Source organism: Ischnura elegans, chromosome 2, assembly GCF_921293095.1.
Source record: "Ischnura elegans chromosome 2, ioIscEleg1.1, whole genome shotgun sequence".
NCBI classification, from domain to species: Eukaryota; Metazoa; Arthropoda; class Insecta; order Odonata; family Coenagrionidae; genus Ischnura; species Ischnura elegans.
The window spans coordinates 112,832,500-112,846,348 of NC_060247.1; positions in this window are offsets into that span (position 1 = coordinate 112,832,500).

Consider the following 13,849-nt stretch of genomic DNA (forward strand, 5'->3'; position numbering starts at 1 on the left):
AATCATTTTCTGTCCTCCTTTTTAAAAAAAAATTCAACTTTCCAGCTCCTCTGGAAGTGGTTAGGAATAAGTATCCATCAGTATGTCAATCAGCCACACTTGTGGCTTTATGTAGGGGAAGATGGGGTAAGGTGACGAACTTAAGCTTCAAATTTTTTCCATCGGTTAATTATTAAAAGGTGTAAATGCCTCAAAGTTGAAAGAACGATTCAACCTTTATATTTGATTAAAAAATTGATACTATGTATTCCTTTCTTGAATTTTGAAAAATATTTCACCAAAATAAAAGAGTAATTTTCGTCATCTTACCCCATCTGATGTTTAAGATGACTAAGTAAGGCAGGTAAGATGGTGAACAGATGAAAGTAATGCATGAAGATGAAAAATTTTTTTTAAAAAATGCCGAAAAAAAATTAGCTAACCTGTGATATGAGGTCACCATCATCATCAGTCAACAATCCTAAGATATATTTAAGTATACCGGAACTAGCCACGGTGATAACTTTTACGGAGCCACCCACAATGCACAAATTGTTTGAAAAATCCACAGAGGAAAAATCATTCCCTTTGACCGGGATTCAAACCTGGATCCCTTGATTTCCGGTCGAGTGCTTTAGCCAGTTAAGCTACCGAGGCATCATTCTCCTCTGTGGAAATTTGTGGACTGTACCGGACAAGGTGGTATGGACTGCTGAGCATATTATGAGACTAGCAGTCTAGGTCGTGTGCATGGTGCCACAGCCGAAGACCAAAGCCCGAACTTTGAACACGAAGAGGTGTTCGCTCTAGACTTATTTAAGTATACCGGGACTAGCCACGGTGATAACTTATACGGAGTCACCCTCAATGCTGGAAATCGAGGGATCCGGGTTTGAATCCTGGTCAAGGTGAATGATTTTTCCTCTGTGGATTTTTCGCACAATCCTAAGATTGGTTTGATGCAGCTCTCCATTCGACTCTCTTATCTGCTAGGCTCTTCATAGGAACGTATGTCTTCTCTTTTACAACCTATATAACTTGTCCTATGTAGCTCATTCGGATTCCCTTGCCCTTCTTCACTTCCACCTCTCCTTCTACGATACATGAGGCCATCATGCCTCAGAATGTGGCCAACTAAGTTTTACCGTCTTCTGCTTAAGGTTTTCCGGAGTATTCTTTTTTCTCCCACTCTTCTTAGCACTTTCTTGTTACTTACACTGTTGACCAATTCTATCTTCATCATTCTTCAGTAACACACGATTTGAGGTAAAAAGTCAAAATTCAAAAACAAAATTCAAGAACAGGTTGGTCTTAATGAAGAAAAAAATTGTTAAATTTGTCACGGCAAATATTTAGAATTACATCAGAAACTAGGCAGTGAATCATACATACACACACAAATCGCATTTCCTGGGTGCCTTCCGCTTCACTATTACTCCAGCCAAAAATTGCTGCATGTGCCCAAGGTTTGCACCTGAAGCACTGGTACCCATGGGTAAGGCCTTGCAAGGTCTAACCCAGGTTCAAAACTAGAGGGGGGTAAGCTGTGGTCGTTCAAGATGTAGCACAAAAAGGGTTGAGGAAACAAAAATTTCAAGAAAATTATAACAGCGCTTCATTAGATCTTAAAATTATTTACTCAAAAAAGTTTATTTTAAACATATGTTTTATACTTATATGTATTTTCTGGGATTAAATTTTTTTTCGAAACTATTGTTTTGAACTAAATTTACTTTTGCTTCTGGGGGGTGGGGGCTGCTGCCCCCCCCCCATGAGTACAATTCCTCCTTTCAATATTCTCCACTGGGGATTCAAGTCGAGTCTAGTAGTTGGTACTTGACTTGAGTGTTTCGAGTGGCATTACTAATGTCAAGTTGAGTTGAGTAGTTTTGGTTACAGAGCTGTCGAGCCCAGTTACCTAATTCAGATAACTGCCGACAAGAGACACTGTCATGAAATTCATGTAATAATATCGTTCTTAAAGTGGTAAGTCATTCTAATACCTTGGCCTGGGAGTTTCAGCTTGCTATTTACGTAGCAGTCAACCATTACAGTAATCGACGTGGGTGCTGAATACCTTTTCGTCAGCCGCAGTGGCCGACCATCTTCCTACCCAGCGGCATTTTTTGAGTGCTTCATTCATCCATACTTTCTCATGCCATACCGTTGTACCCCTCTTTCTGTGATCAAACGCCGAGAGAACACTTAAAAATTGTTAAGATTTTCACGAAAAAAAAAATGTAACTTTTAGGTTTTAGTGGACAATGCCACTTTGTCCTGGTGTTAGACATCATAAGTGCTGTCTTTTAGCATATATGAGTACTACGAACATCCGATGTTTATTTTATATTATCCATTAGTTGCGTTTAATATTCTTCTTGAACTAAAAAAAAAGTTTGTGAGGTTAATCAAAGTAAGTGGGAAATAATGAAAAAAATAAACTGATTTTAATTTCTCCTGCTGAATACTATTGATGAATTCTTCTCGGGTTCTCAGCCAGGTTAATTCTGTCGTTTCCGACCGTTTCGAGAGATGACTTGTCCCCAATCTTCAAGACTGTGTTACTCTTTGAAAGTCCAATTTTACACTGTGTGAAATTGAACTTTCAAGGATTTGAATGAATTTTGGTAACGATATGTGACGTCAGGAGAGATAGCACTTTTATTGCTGCGTTTGCATTCAAGGCATCTGTCGCCTTTGTTAAATTTTTAGTTAACCTGTGGTCGATGATTGTTACATGATCAATATTTCTGCCTATAATGGCTTATCTAAAAACCGTGAATTTGACGACATATAGACTGAAAACCTGGAAAAAAACGTGAATTTTATATTTTAGTTTGAGTTGGAACCATGTTTGGCATCAGCTAAGGTGAATATTTATCATTGCAAATACCAAAGTTTTCATCGCTAAACCCCGAAACATTATCACATCATTAGAGTTTCTGTGCACTTGAAAGTTTCCCTAAGCCCAGTTGTCCATGGTAGAGGAACTCTGATTGGCTGCTGGCATCCAATCCTGTTCACTAAAATCTTGGCTCGGTGCGAGCCGGGTACGAACCTTCGAAAGTGGCAGTCTGAAAGAATCGCCAAAAGCAAACACAATACCCCTTTAAAATAAGTACAATTACACAAATTTTGGCTAATTATCATAAATGTTACATAACATTTTTATCACTGGAAACATAGTAAGAATTCATCAAGTTATATTAAATTCAGTAAATACAGCTTTTCACTTGTACTATCATCATTTAAATTAAGCTACGCCTAGAAGCAAATTGAATCCCTAAGCCATTCAAAAAATCATTTTCAGTATTTAATTTCCTTATTTAATTGATTATGGGGTTATCGTCTTTTCAGTTATACATATTGTAATGATAGCTATGGAGTGAAAACTCACTTTAAGTGAAAATGACTAACTATTGGTCTTTCCAGGTGTCAATCCTTGAAAATGGCATAATATCTTGAAACCATGGTCGATAGTTGAGTTCTGAATTGTGTGTGAAAAAGTGTGGAATTTACCATTAGTAGTTTTGTCATGGATTTATTGAACTTCCACCAAATCTAGCTTGAAACAATTTTATACGAAAACTAACTCATTTTCAAATCCTATGAAGTTCTAAAACAGATGTACATTGTTCATACCAAAATGGACTTCCAATGAATTTCTTTACACTCAAAATATTTGGAATATTGTTATTTCTTTAACATTTTTCTATCATTATTAGTTTCCTCCTGAGGTTCATTGGTTATAAACTTTCAACACTGATTCGAACACATGCTTGATGGTCTGAAGTTAGGGTTTTGGGGGAATACCCATACAACATTAATTTTGCCATGGCAATTTTTTTGCAGCCATCGTTATGTAAGAGTATAAAGAAAAGGTTAGTGAAGAGTTTGATCTGGAGTGTAGCTCTCTATGGTGCGGAAACATGGACACTGAGGAAAGAAGACGAGAGAAGAATGGAGGCATTTGAGATGTGGGTATGGAGAAGAATGGAGAGGGTGAAATGGATGGAGAGGAAAAGGAACGACGAAGTGCTGGACATAGTGAGTGAGGAGAGGCAGCTTTTGAATGAGATACGGAGGAGACAGAAGGTATGGATGGAGGGAGTACTTAATGGGGAGGGGATGTTGAAAATGGTGTTAGAGGGAAGAATGTTAGGTAAACGAGGGAGGGGAAGGAAAAGAATAGGAATTTTAGATAGATTTAAAGGTAGTAGGCCTTACAGTGAATTGAAGAAGGCAGCACTGGAAGGAAAGGGAGGCTCCCAAATCACTTCTTTAGTACTCCATGGAAACCTACCTTAATCGGTAGAATAATAAAATAATAATAGTACCACCACCTAAATAACTTCTTCGAGGAAGTGGCCTTGTTCCATAGTTGCTTTAAGCTCAAGCATTAAAAATTCTTGGGAAAACTCAATAGTAGGTAATGAAGTTCCATGTGCCCTTGAGATATTCGCATACCACCTTGAAACTAAGGTTACGGGGTACTCCACAGAGGCACCCTGCTGGGGCTTCAAAATGAAGATTATCCATCATGACCCTGGTTTTTGGAAACCAGTTTCCTTCGCTTCCATTTTTTATTCAAAAGATTTTCGGGTTTCTACGAAATTTGTTAACAAGCTTCCTGGGCCTTCAAAAGACCAGCTACAGCTAAACCATTGCATTTGTAAGTCCATTGAAACCTTCGGAGCAAATCTAGTCTTCAGTGGTGCTGAGTTATTCCCTGTTGTTACCTTCCCCAAGGAATTTTCTGCAGAGCTAAGGGAATGCATTATTAGCAATTACCAATACTTCTGCCCAGAAATAGTGAAGGCGACTCACCCAGATTCTATGAGCAACAACTCTTAGTCGTGAAAGGCATAGTAGATCGTGAAAGACTGTTTCGATGAAGTATTGAGTAGCAAACATTATAAAATCCATGGAATCACTTTGTATCCCCTTGTTGAGGTTCTTATTCCCCTTATTGATGAAGAATAGTGTAACGAATATCAGAAAATATCAGCAAGAACCTGCCTTTCTAGAACAATAATACTGTTTACATGAAGGTCTGAACCACCAAAATCAGAGAGGTAGGTATGTAGTGGAATTCACCTGATAAAAATAATTCTAGAATATAATTTTGTCTCATGATGTGGTGGTTTAAATTGTCCAATCTTCTTATCCTAGATTTCCTGAACACTTCTCTCTAAATCACTCTTCTTCGAATCTCCACATTGCTCACTCATCTATCCATTCGATCTTCATTACTCTTCTGTAGCACCACATTTGAAAAGCTTCCATTTATGATGTCCGTTAATGTCCATGTCTCACTATCGTAAAGAAGCAGACTCCAAATTTCATTCCGGATCTTCATTTCTTCATCGCTTACGTTTCCAGCTGCACAGAGACTCCTCTTTTTAGTAAATGCCCTCATTGCTTGAGCGGTTCTGCTCAGTAGCGCAAAGGGTATCTTGAGCTACCTTTACTTTTATTGTAATAAAAATTAATCAAGCCACGTTGCGAAGTTGAAGAAAGTTTTATTTAAACTCGTTATCCGCATATATAAGACAATATCTTACGATATAAAAAGTTGCAATTGTGGCTCTACAATGTTCGGCAATGGGGGCGGCCCCGTAAGGGGAGGTTTTCCCCCTGCACCCTCATCAATATCCGCCACTGATTTTGCTGACTGTTACCTTCTTGTTTTGTCCATTGGAGGTCGCTTGGCTATCCAATTAGCAGAACTCCTTCACCTCCTCAAGTTTATGCTTTATTAGTTTCAGGCTAATCTTTGCTTCTTCTCTTCTACTGATATTCATCAATTAATGTTAAAAAATTATTTCCTAAGGTGGTGAAACATAAATTTTCATTGAAGTGGGGGATCGGGTGGCTAGAGTGGTGACTTCCCACCTGGCGGGCTTGGGTTCAAATCCCGGCAGTGGCAGAGAATTTTCAGAGACTGCCCGATCCCTGCTTGAGTGTTGTGTGGAGGACATTTCAAGTGTAACACTCCGTCCGTCGGATGGGACGTGAAGCCGTGGTCCCTTTGCGCATTTCGTTAAGAGCAGGCTTATGCCAATGCCGGGTTTCTTTCCACCCTTCCTTCCATAACCATCCCTATTGGCGCAAATGACCTCAGCTGTCAGTCATACCAAATACCATGTACCTTCATTGGAGCGGCACTTCAAACACTCGTGGAAGGTTATTCTGGAATATTCACCGGGTCAGGTTCTCCAACTCCATCTCGCCCAACATTTCGATGAATGAGTTGTCCATCGTTATCGGGGTGAATAGAACCCTGATGACGATAGACAACTCGTTCATCGAAACGTTGGCCGAGATGGAGTTGGAGAACCTGACCCGGTGGAATTCCCAAGTAATCTTCCAAGATTTGATATGCCTGCGGTCTTTCTTCACTTCAAAGATTATCATATTTTCAATATTTCTTAAAATAACGGAAGGCGAATGCTACCCTCCCACCCCTCCCTTTAATCTGCCTCTGCTTCACGAGCTTTCCACTGTATTTCTGCCTTGTCATTCGTGAGGTGGCTGCAGTTGCTGCCAGTGCAGATGATAGCGTGCAAAGTAGGCAAAACGAATGTGCCAAGATTTTTTCGCTCAGTGACAGTTCTTGGTGCTGGCAGGAAAAGGAAAAATGTCAAGCTCCACACTTGTAATACTGAAGTAGGGGGGCACTAAATCCTGAACTCCTGAGTGCATTGGTGAGAGGTTATCCCAAACAGGTGAATATTTGTTGGTATTTTGGGGTTTTGGTTGATAGTAATAATATTAATAATAATATCAATTATATTACATCTTTATTAGGTGACATTGGGACTAGAAAGTCCCATTTATCATCTAACCCTTTGAAGTGAAATTAGTACAAAAGAGACATATATATGCTTTAATAAAAAATGCAAAAGTGAACAAAGTTACATTTTTCAAGCGTAAAAATATGTGAGCAAGCATGGGAAAAACGTTAGAATATTGACTTTCGTCCTTATTGGAAAAAAACCCACTGCAGAAAGACGCCCACCCAAGAACGTGAAAACCCCGCAAAAAAAACTGAAGGGAAAGAGCAAAGAAAGGTGATGGAGTGAGTTCAAGCAGTTTCATTGTCGCTCTGTGAAAATTTCATAAAATATACTCTGCAGTTGTCCTCAGTCCATTAACAATAATAAACCGCATAATAATATGGTAAATTTTTGTTTCTTTTGAATTACTGCAGAAGGTGTGGCATTAATTTTAACATGCCGAATTTAGAAAAAAATTCAATGCGGGCAATTTTTGCGAAATTTGTCCAACTTTGAGGCCAAGTAATTTGTTTAAAAAAGTAACCTATGAAAAACGGTTGGTTTGCGTCAAAAATGCACTAATGCATTGAAAAAAAACTGTGCAAAGTTTCAAATTCCGCACTCAAAAAAATCGTTTTTGAGGTTTTGCCCAGATGTTTTTCAATTTCAGCCCACTGTGAGCCGTAGCGATTTTCCACACCATTTAACTTCGTTTTTTTATTTTCTCTACCGGTTTTAATGTTTACCTATAAGTATTTATCAAGAACTGTCTCTTGTAAAAGAGAGTAATGATGTGTACATTAACGTTGAAGCCGGTTGAACAATTAATATAGTGTGAAATAAATTACGACAGCTGTTTGTATCATTACTACCGATTAATTTCCACTAAGTGAACTATCAGTATCGTCAACAATCGATCTGAACCATACAGCCATCTACCAAAATAATAATGGATTTCTTGTTCCACAACCTATTATTATCCCACTTTGAGAAATATTAATGGTGGTATAGTTACCCCACTTCGAGCATATTTCGGAGATATTTAGAAGTGTTCTCAATCTTTCAACGGCGAAGTGAAATTCAGAGGGGGCAAATCGTCTCCTTAGAGGATGTATGCTGGGCATTCACTTCAAGGGAAACATTTCTGGGGAAGGGGGGACTGGAGCCTTCTACTAACCTCCCCTCCTGGCTGCGCGCCTGACACTTATCCATGCGTCACTGGCTACCGTCGATGCATTATTATTTATTCATCCCACTTTAAACTTACATTTTTACAATCGACACGGATGTTGAGTGCTTATTACTTCTCAACCAACGCGTTGCGATCAGTGACGGGTACATATGGGGTCCCCCTTGCGGGGCCGTACGCATTGCCGAACATTGCAGAACCATAATTGTAACTTTTCTATATTATAAATTCATATTTTTTATGGCATTGCTTGTACATCTAAGCTAGCTAAATGTCAAAGTACCGTATATGTGATAAATTCACCGAAATAATAAAATTTATCGTGTACAATTATAAATAATGCTTTGTGATTTCGTTATTTGGACATCATCACTTAGAATGGTAGATACCTCTTGAATACATTTTTTAAGTCATATGTTTAATGAGTTTTAAAAAACTCTCTTAAACTTTGCATATGACATGATTTTTTTTATTACGATAAAAGTAAAGGTAGCTCAAAATATATTTTGCGCCCCCCCCCCTTTTAAGCTTTTTCTATATCCGCCACTGGTCACAATGGCACATGTATGAATCACGAATGAATAAGTTCAATATTTTTCGAATTCAGACTACTCGTTTTTTCAAATCAAATTGATCGCCATAGATAAATCAATGGTTGAAAAATTCATTGACTTTTGTTTTATTTCCAATTTCGAGCGATATTCGACTTTGCCTCAGCATTTATTTCAATGGACCAGGTGATTTTATTGGTCTCCGGAGGGGGAGAGAGAGCTCATAGATTGTGGACGAAGGAATAATTTCGGGGGTGCGAGATTGAGAAATAAGAAAAACGGGAAGACTGTGGGAATTGCTGCGTGATTTACGACGCGAGGATTTTTTCGACTGGATGCTGTCGATTCCCACCCCTCCCACGAATCAAGAGAAAAAGCGGAAGGGGAGAAATTAGCTCCCCCCTCCCCCACAAGAGGGATCGTGCCCGCCCCTGGCAATAAAAGTGTTTTATTGGTCTGTTCCGTGGCCCTCTCGAAAGATATAACGAGACGAGTTGCGTCTCCGTTTTCAGGGGTGGCTGCGAAGCTGACGCGTCTCCGCCCGAAAACCTTTCACATGTATTTTCAATGCCTTATTTATACTTTGTCAATTAAATAGGGAGAGATCTCATGAATATAAAATTGATTATTGTGTACCTGAAAAAAATACGTATACTTACTTGCAATAGCTATATCAAAGTACCGAAAAATATAATAAATAAATAATAAAATTTATTGTGTACATTTATAAATTATGCTTTGTAATTTCTTTTTTTTTAGACATTCTCACTAAGAATGGTAGAGATTACTTGAATATATTTTTAAGTCCAATCAACTATTGTGCGCATGAAAGAATTACGTGTATAAATACCAGTACCAGATCCTTCAAGAAAGACAATAGTTAAATCCACTATCATCTCTTATCGTTTACTTTTCAAAGGACGAGACTGATCTCGCAAAAGCAAGGTAAGCCATATTTTTCTATAACGTTGCGTTTTATTACGGTTTTAAGTACTGATATTTATTTTATTTAGCCGTTGAATGAAAACATGCGTTGGGGGTAATGGCAGTCGCTTTGTCAACTGACCTGCATTATCCCAATAGTACTCGTATATTTTTTTCTATGCTTCAGAAGCCAAGAAAATAATAAGGACAAAAAATAAATCTAGTAGCGTGTAGCAGAGATCTTCAATAAAAAAATCATAAGAAAACGGCTGCTATTGCTAAAAGAAAAATACAAAAAGTGAAGCAAAAGAAAATGAGCAGGAAACTCTTTGAATATGACTCGGGCACTTCTATTGATGAGAAAATATTTGTGAAGACGAATCAGTAAGTGAGTTACTTGTAACGGAAATGGGTAAAGAAACCTCTTTCTTTGCGAAGACAACGGAAAAGATGGGGAAATGTGGTATCGGTGCATTATGGGCACTTCAAGAATGTTGTAGATGGAACACTCCTGCGGGGTATTTATGAGACGTGCTACGGAATGTAAAATTAACTTAAGCTTCTAAAAGCTCATCAACTTATGTAAGCATATTGGCAGCGCCCTAAAATTGTCAGCCCTATTTTACCATGGAAAGATATTTTTTTTTAAATCATTGACTTCATATTATGTCCATACTTCCATTAACTTTTTTGTAATTTCTTAAATGCGGGATTATTGAATATATTAAACATAAATATTTCAGTTTAACGTGCCTGCGTCATCGAAAGTCCTCATATTTCTAATATTACAAACATTTAGTAGAACAAGACATAACCGTCTGACATTAACCTAGGGTAGGGGTAATACCAGTCCAAGCTGATTTTGCAATATTGTTAATTTTATCAATAGCTAAGGTAAATTAGGGCTCAATTGAGGTCTGCAATAGGTTAAATATCTTACATGTAAGCGATTCCACACAATTGCGTTCAAAATTTCAAAACATAGTGAAGCTTTATACCTAATCATTTTCCCTTAGGTGACCGTCATTACCCCAGTCTCCCCTATTCTTTCTATAGTTATATCTTCGTACCGTAAATATTTAGTATTTCCACCCAGATAATAAAAGTTGATGTGTATAGTAATAAAGTTGTACAAGCTGCAAAATTATTTTAATTAATAATGTATAAAAACAGAATTATGAACAAATGGAAATAGGCACTTCATGATGGCAATTAAAAACAGCGTCTATCTGCACTCAAAAAGAAAATTCACTAGCGCATAATACACGGGTAAAGAAATTATTAATCATTAGAGTGGGTTCAATGTCCCATATATAATACTATTTCAGTATTAATACTTCGAGATGGTAAGAGAAGCGTGGGACGAGTTGGGTGCTGGAGTGAAATGTTTAAATCGGTTAGGTTCGCGGATGATCAGGCGCTGATTAGCCAGTCAGCGAGGGGATTGCAGGCTCTAGTGGATGCGTTATACGAGCGGTGCGAGGAGTAGGTATGAGATGAGGATTAATCACAAGAAGACTAAGGTAATGCGGTCTTGTAAATCATCGCGAGCGAGGAATGTGAGACTCAAGATAAAAGTAGGTGGGGAAAAACTTGAGCAGGTAGAGCAATTAAACTTTTTGGGCACCACATTAGAGGAAAACGGACACATTAGCAAGGAAATCAGGAAGCGCATTGAACTAGCGAAGGAGGCGTTCATGAACAGGAAGTAGCTTCTGAGAGGATCGTTATGCAAGAGTTTAAAGAAAAGGTAAGTGAAGAGTTTGATCTGGAGTGCAGTTCTCTACGGTGCGGAAACGTGGACACTGAGGAAAGAAGAAGGGAGAAGATTGGAGGCATTCGAGATGTGGGTATGGAGAAGAATGGAGATGGTGAAATGGACGGAGAGGAAAAGGAACGACGAAGTGCTGGACATGGTGGGCGAGGAGAGGCAGCTTTTTGATGAATTACGGAGGAGACAGAAAGTGTGGATGGGAGGAGTACTTAGCGGGGAAGGAATGTTGAAAATGGTTTTAGAAGGTACAGGGCGTACCCAGGATCAAAACTAGGGGGGGAGGGCAAGCCATGGTTGTTCAAGTTGTAGGTAAGATTTAAGCATGGAAAAGATGAATGAAATCAACATTTTAAGGAAACTGTAACAGCTCTTTATTAGTCTTTAAAAGTATTTGCTTGAAAAAATATTATTTTCCTTAAAGGCATTTGCGATTTTTGGATCCAAGGGGGGGAGGGGCGCAGCTGACCTCTCCTGCCCCTCGCTGGGTACGCCCATTAGAGGATAGAATGTTAGGGACACGAGGGAGGGGAAGGAAAAGAATAGGATTTTTAGATGGATTGAAAGGGAGTAGGCCTTACAGTGAATTGAAGAAGGCAGTGCTGGAAGGAAAGAGAGGCTCCCAGATTACTTCTTTAGTACTCCATGGAAACCTACCTAAATCGGTAGAATACTATTAATAAAAAACTTATGGTAATCCAGTGCTTCAGGTCCTGGTTAGCACACTTAACATTATTGTATAGTGTTATTGAGGCATACTGATAAATTTTTGGCTTCTTCAGCTTGGCCCTGTTGTTATCGTTGAAAATATTGTCGAACATATGTTCACTAAGTCCTGGGAGCAAATTTCCTCCTCTCTCCCAAGCCTCGACTAGGGAATCCCTCACTAAATACCCCAGTATATTACGATTTGTTATCTAGTTACATGCCTGGTATCACCGAATTGCTCATTGCTCAAACTTATGAAGATAAAGAGGATCGATCGAGTAAGTAATGAGGAAAGGGAAGTCTTCTAAAAACCTTATGGAGAAGACGGGGCAGCTGCCCCCCTCCGCACCAGAAGCAAAAGAAAATTTAGTTCAAAACGAAAGTTTTGAACAATTTTTTTTTTAATCCTAGAAAATAAATATTAATATAAAACATGTAATTAAATTAAAAATATTTTATTTCCGAGCAAATAATTAAAAAAACTAATAAAGCGCTGTAATAATTTTCTTGGAATTTTGGTTTCCTTAACCCTTTCTGTGCTACAACTTGAACGACCACAGCTTGTCCCCCTCTAGTTTTGAACCTGGGTAAGGCCTTGGGTATTAGTGCTTCAAGTGCAAACCTTGGGCACATGCGGCAATTTTTGGCTGGAGTAAAAATGAAACGAAAGACACCCTGGAAATGTGATTTGTGTGTGCATGGTCTAATGCCTAGTTTCTAATGTTCTTCTATATTTCGCCGTGAAAAATTTATCAATGTTTTTCTTCATTAAGACCAACCTGTTCTTGAATTTTGTTTTTAAGTTTGACGTTTTACTTCAAATCATGTGCTACTGAAGAATGATGAAGAAAAAATTGATCAACTTTGTAAGTAACGAGAAAGTGCTAAGAAGAGTGGGAGAAATCAGAATACTCCGAAAAATCTTAAGCAGGAGACGGTAAAACTTAGTTGGCCATATTCTGAGGCATGATGGCCTCATGGATCGTAGAAGGGCAAGTGGAAGTGAGGAAGGGCAAGGGACGACCCCGAATGATTTACATAGGACAGGCTATAAAGGATTTAAAAGTGAAGGAATTCGTCGCTATAAAAAGGCTAACAAGCGGATAGAGGAGAGGAATGGAGAGCTACATCAAATCAATATTAGGATTGTTGACGAATGACGACGATGCTCCAATTGATATCGCCATAGAAACTAATATTACCAAAGCTGCGGCCACAGTCCTCTCCTGCTCAAGATCAATGACTAATAATAAAATATTTAGGCACTTCCGTCATCGCGTCAACAAACTGAATACGCCAGTTGCAAGTCACCACTTTCACCTCTTACCTTCGGATGGAACAACGGAACACTTATACAAGATAAGAACGTGAAACGAAAAAAAAGTGTTTTTCCCGTGGAGGTTTTAAATTGCCGAATAAAAAACTTTTTCATATAAATAATTTTTTATCACATTGTTTTCCTTTCTCGCATTTAATTTTTACGAGGAAAGGCATTATCTCTCAGAATTTAATCCATTACAATCCCGAGAAATATAGACTGATATGTTATCATTTCCCAGTATTAGTAATAAAATATTGAAACGTTAAATGTGTCACTGTTATTAATGGTATTTTCAATGTGACGCATGGTGTTTTTAAGATCACTTGTAAACACTCATTGTCACCGGACTAAGGGGCGCAGCTAGGAATTAAGGCTGGGGGAGGTTTAGGTGCAACTAATACCGGGGTGTGTGGGAGTATGGAATACCCACCAGGATAAGCGGTAGGTGCGAGATTAATATTTTGCGGAACTTTAAGATAAATGGCTCAAAATGGTGAGTTTTACGGCTTTCTGAGGGATATGTTATTAATCCTTACACTATTCTATTAGTAATATCAATCCAATTAAGTAAAATGAATTAAACATAAAATATCTCTGAGCTCTGGGGGGGGGGGGGTTATCCCACAA